The sequence below is a fragment of the Polistes canadensis genome, unplaced genomic scaffold (genome assembly GCF_001313835.1).
Source record: "Polistes canadensis isolate GaletaPanama2010 unplaced genomic scaffold, ASM131383v1 scaffold_41, whole genome shotgun sequence".
NCBI lineage: Eukaryota > Metazoa > Arthropoda > Insecta > Hymenoptera > Vespidae > Polistes > Polistes canadensis.
Genome location: NW_014569588.1, coordinates 955211 through 961338, shown reverse-complemented (window position 1 = coordinate 961338; position 6128 = coordinate 955211). Strand labels below are relative to the sequence as shown.

At 31.3% G+C, this 6128-nt stretch overlaps 1 protein-coding gene across 1 annotated transcript in view; it reads right to left on the bottom strand.

Moving 5' to 3' along the window:
• The window catches only part of LOC106784846, a 38590-nt gene that overhangs the window by 21903 nt on the left and 10559 nt on the right, over positions 1-6128 (bottom strand). The gene's annotated exons all lie outside the window — the stretch shown is intronic.

Sequence of the window (6128 nt, the reverse complement as noted above, 5' to 3'; positions counted from 1 at the left end):
TTATCTACAACTTTTGTTTGAAACTTTTTTCGATTAAATGCCTAGATTCTAAGATACGGCCATTTTTACCCTTTTTCTCGTTACAGCCACATCGTATTGCAAAAAAATTAGCACCATTCGATTCAGCGACGTCGAATTACCTTTGTATCAAACTGTCGAGAACTTCTACCTGAAAGTTTTTCCTTCACCTCTTATTGACTGGGCTATATTTTTAATTTTTGCTAAGAAACTCATACGCGTGACTTTTTATATTCTCCTTGTTCTTGTCTTTTTTTGTTCGTTTCTATATCTTGTTACTCCCTGTTGCCAAGAGTAACATTCAACTGCGTTACCACGGCAACTTCAATCACAAAGAAAATTTGAAGCGATAAATTTCCTTACATCGCCATCCATTAGAATCTTATGGAACTAACAGGTCTAATCAACAAATAATTAGCAATAAAACAATATTGTGACTATTAATTGAGATAAAAACTATCCTATGTTTTAAGTTGGATCAAGCTGCACACTGTGTCCAAATTTGATTAAAATCGGTTCAGTAGTTTAGGAGTCCATCGTGGAGGCACATCGTGACACGAGATTTATATATATTAGAAAATAGAGAGAGAGAGAAAGAGCACAAAGTACAAAAATAAAAGATAGGAAATATAAAGAAGGTAGAAAAATTCTTCAAATTGTTTTTTTTCAGTCCTTTTCCTTCTCTTGTAGGGACGCAAAACACGATATTCGTTCTTTCTCGTTAATTTCTTTTTCCATCTGTAAGACGAAAACGAAGACAAACCGATACGATGGACTTTCATCTTCCCTCTCTCGTTCTATACCAACCTTTCGAAGCTTTTACTTTCTCCTCGTCGAACTTTATTTTTCATCGTTTTTCATCTTTCCTTAGTTTTTCTTGTTCCACTTTTTCTTCATTTTCTTTTTCTTTTTCTTTTTCTTTTTTTTCTCTCTTTTCTTTTCTCTTCTTCTCTCTTCTAGACACATTTTCTCGTCTTTTCTCAACGGAATTCGATCTTCGAGTATCTTTTTCTTTATTTTCGAGAAATAAAACGCGTTAGTTTTCAAACGAAACAAATACCTCAGGTTACCGCGACTATACGTCGCGCCATAGAAAAATGAAAATTTTAAAACGTTGCACAGTCTCAATTAGAGACACAATGCTACCCTCGGATACATCTCTGCGATGCAATTAACCACGGGCACCACTTGCGTTAAGAGTATCCCTTAAAAGGACTAAAAGCACGTTATAATTAAGACCTCGTGCTACTTCTTCTTATAATTAGCCACCGCCGTCGCTGCTGCCGTCATCGTTGTCGTCATCGTCATCGCGATATCTAAGTTGTTGAAAACCGATGCTTTAACTCTTTCGTTAGTAATCAAAATTGTTTTTTTTTCGTTAAATTTCACTTTTTTGAGAAAAAAAATTGTAGATAAAAATAACAGACAGAGAAAAATTCTCCATTTCTTTTTCTCATTCGAAATGGATAGATATGATATCTCCTTTCATTTCGTTGATGCAAAAACTAAAAATTTCCATAGAGGTAACGAACGATCCAGATCGTATTCCACGAATCGTACAAACCAACTAAATGAACGTAGGAATGAACTTTTTCTTTCCGAGGAGAATTTTACAATGTTTAAAAAAAAAATAAAATAAAATAAAAACTTCGTCAAACAATTGGAATGTCAGAAACGTTCGACTAGTTCGAGAGTTTAATGAACCCGATAATTCCACATTATATTAAGGCCTTACATACGTCTAGAATTTTACAAAAATCGATTTTTTTTAACAAATTGTTGTTCTCTATAGTTTTAGGCTTATTTCTATGAAAGTCGATTGCACAAAATCTCCATAGATCCAAAGTTATGGTAGAAAATGTGACTGCCCGACGAGAGTTTGGTGCGCGCACATAGCTGTCTTTTGTTTGAGACACTTAAAACTTTAAACGCGTTTTTCTCGAAACTACTTTTTCCGCCACGGTCTGCATGATAACTCATACAATTGTAAATATTTTTTGATACAACTTTTTATAAATATTTGAAATTGTTTTCTCTCTATAGTTGTTGAGCCGGATTTTTGATATTTAGATTTAAAAAATAAAAAAAACTAATTAAACTGTAAAATTTATGACGTAAAACGCATACTTTTTTTTAAATTTTCATAAATTACTAAATTTTCCGAAATTCAAAATTCCGACCCGACAACTATAACTATAACTTTATTTTACAAGAATTTTTTTTAATTTTGTACATCGATCAACATTTACTGGAGATATGATGCCGGCCGTGGAGCAACTTTTTTTTCTTAGTGTTGTGGATCACGTGATTTTTTATACAGTAATTTTTGTAAAAATAAAGTGAAATAAAATTTTTTATAAAGTTCAAATACCAATAAACAATGTGTACTATTTTTTTGTATTAATTTCTATTGTTATCCCTACTAAAAAATTGTTTTCTTTTAGCGCAATTTTGGCGCTGCTAAACGTATGTAAAGTCTTCAGCTAAATGTTTTAACGAAGAAACTCGCTCGATAATGGCGACGAAAACAAATCGCTCTCGTTATCAAACGCTTTAACTTAAATCATATCGAATTTTCTATTGAATTTTTCAATTGACTCAAGATAAAATATATTATAGTGTATATAAATATGTTAAGGAATCGTAATTTAATGAATAAATTGTGCAAAAATCTTATTGACTATTTCTTATTTATTTCCTTGGCAATGGTTTTGTAAGAATAAGCAAGAATCATTTCACTTTTCAAAGGCAGATGTGCCTCCTTCACAAACCATATGCGTCAACTGTAGTCGCACGTTTTCCTTTTACGTATTGGTAAAAATTGAATTTAAAAAAATCTGTACAACATGACGATTCAATTTATTTCGAGGTCACACAGAAGTAAAATATTAATAGTTGGCGCAGGAATTGATTTAATTGGTACAGTATTGACTTCCATAGCTTTTATTTTACTATGAAAGCTATATATGAATGCTTTACTATAAAATATAGATACCTAGAAAAATTGATATAGTAAATTGATAAACGTCATGTTGTGTCTGATATTTGCATTAAAAACGTAAAGATGAATGCTTTTGCATCTTTTCAAACGAGAACTTTTGTTCTTGATTAAAATGGCCCAACGTTTATTTTTGAATAGTAATATAGCATTTCCAGCCGTAGTATACGTATATAGTATATGAGACTAGATACAAGCTTTTTGCAGAAGTGATGAAAGCTTCTGTAACCGACTCCGCTAAACTCAAACTTCAAGTATTCCCTCATCAGCGAATGTAGCATTCTTTTAAAAAACATGGGTTCATTCTCTTGCCTTTTATTGCAGCTGGTTGGATTCTGTAAATGTCGTTGTGAGATACTATAAGTACAGACAAAATAGAACTCTGATTTGTTCTTTTTTTTCTAGATGAATTGTACGAATTCGTTCTGAAAAAATTTTGTCTTTCAACACTTAGTCTTTCGAATGATCACTGATACATTTCTAATTTTTTATTGCTTCTAGATACATAAATCATATACATGTATTTAAATGTCTTTAAAATTACATTACAACTGTTATTAATATTTAATCATCAATTAGACGATATCATAAACACGGAAATGCGTAGGTATCTATTTATCTCTTCCAAGGTCCTTCCGCTTTCAAGAAAATACAAATACTTGTAGTATCATACTCACACGTATTCCTCCAATTCACTCTTTTGATATGCATATCAGTTATTCCCTGCAAAGAATTTTTTTTCATCCGCTTGAATAGATTATACATACACATACATAAATATTATAACTCGTATATAATAATAAAAAAGAATAAAACAAAATAACTTTAATTACTTTCGCATACATTGTGAATATTGAGGATAAACACGATTGAAAGCCATTACAGTTAATACCTTTCAAAACGGTCAGATAAATGGAGATAAGCTTTTCGCATATCCTTGACCAGACTATGCCAATATCAAATTTGTTTCCACCATGGCAAATAGTTACTTCTCCCAGACGTGTAACTACACCCATTCACAAAAAAAGACCAAAGAAAGACAACGGCAGTAATAATGGACATCTACGATCAGTAGGAGTAGTGTCAATCTCTAACAGATTTTCGATTTTAAATTCAAATACGAATATAGAGATGCCAGAAAATCAACCAAATCATCAAAAGTACCTCCACCCCTACCAATCTATGTAGATGACGTAATCGACATCCAATCTTTAACAAGATATTTGGATAAAGTGGTTAAAAAAGAAAGATTTTAATTTAAAGTCAATAATAACCAGGTTCATGTCCTAACAGCTGACTCTGATATCTATAGAAAAATTACGAGATTATTAAAATCCTCTAATGCTAGTTTTCATACGTTTCAATTAAAACAAGAATGGTCATTTCGTGTTATTCTATGCAATGTTCATCACTCTGTTGATCTTGATGACTTAAAAAACGAACTTCAAGAGCTTGGACATGAGGTAATCAATATAAATAATATTAAACATAGAATTACACACAACCCACTGTCAATATTCTATATCTCGACTTGAAACAAAAACCAAACAACAATATTATAGTATATAATATAAGTCGTCTAAATAATACTAAAATTAAAATAGAACCACCCCTAAAAAAGAAAGAAACAATTCAATACAAAAGATGCCCAAAATACTGTCACTCTCAGAGGTATCACAATTGCCAATATAAGTATGTCAAATGTACAGGTCCACATCCAATTGTGGAATGCAAAAAATCAGTTGAAACTCCACCAATTTGTCTCCTATGTGGTGGCCATCATACCGAGAACTATAAAGGGTGCCCTCATTATCAAAATAAAAATTGCTCAAGAAAATATTTCCGAGACCTAGATTAAGGGAAAATCTAAACACTCAATCAAACTTACGAACCAACCCAGTGAAAAATAATCAACGCTTCATCGAACCTTTAGTTTTTTATGCACAAACTACGAAAGGAAGCAATCACTCCCCAAATATCCCAAGTCCGCTATCTCCGAATATAGAAAATAAAAACGAAAATTCTTACACTTTTGAAAACATAAGTAAATTGAAAAAACTTATTGAAAAGCAAACTGCACAAATAAATAACCTTCTCTCTATATATTTATTAACGGTAATAGTAAATAAATTGTCATCCATCGACAAATATTGAAAACTTTGCGTATTACTGTTTGGAATGCCAATGGTCTAATGCAACAAAAAGTTGAGTTGGAATCTTTCTTAAGAAACCAGGACATTCAAATAATACCGATATCCGAGACCCACTTTACTGATAAAACTTGTTTTAAAATCTATGGTTACAAGGTATACAGCACGCATCATTGCAACAGAAGGATATTAATATTAAACATCGAACATATTAATATTAAAAAGAATAAATCGGGTTATATAACTTTCACACTGCGTAAGCGCACATGTTCTCCTGTGATCATAAATGGAGCAGTTATTCCAACCAAAGATTCGGTCAAATACTTAGGTATGGTACTGAATAAAAGGCTGATATGGAGACAACAAACACCAATTCAAAACAACCTATCTAAAGAAAAGAATAAGAAAGCTATATTGGTTCATTGGCAAAACATCTAATTGTAAGTTAAGTTTGAAGAGCAAGCTTGCTATATACAAAGCTATTCTGAAGAATATTGAAATTCTACAAAGATTTGAATCGAAAACGTTACGAAACATTTACAATGCCTCTTGATATGTAACAAATGATAGAATTCACAAGAACTTAAGAATTTTTACAATAAAAGAAGAAATAGTATATTATAGCGAACACTACAACATTCGTTTAGCTAACCATCCGAATCTTTTAGCAAGTAATTTGCTTGAAAACTCAAATTTAGTACGTAGACTAAAAAGGTTCTACCCTTGTGATTTAAAAATAAGGTTTTGTTAATTAGTAATATTGTTATTCTGTAAAACAGATATATTCGTTTACAATTATCATTGTAACATTCTTTTGAACTTACAATTCATGTTTATTTATCACGTCAGCAAAAATTACTTATAATTCTCACCGAGGATTGATTGTATATTCCTCTATTAATAAAAACGAAGAATAAATTACTTTCGTATAATGAAATAAGAAGTTTATCTTGAGACTACAG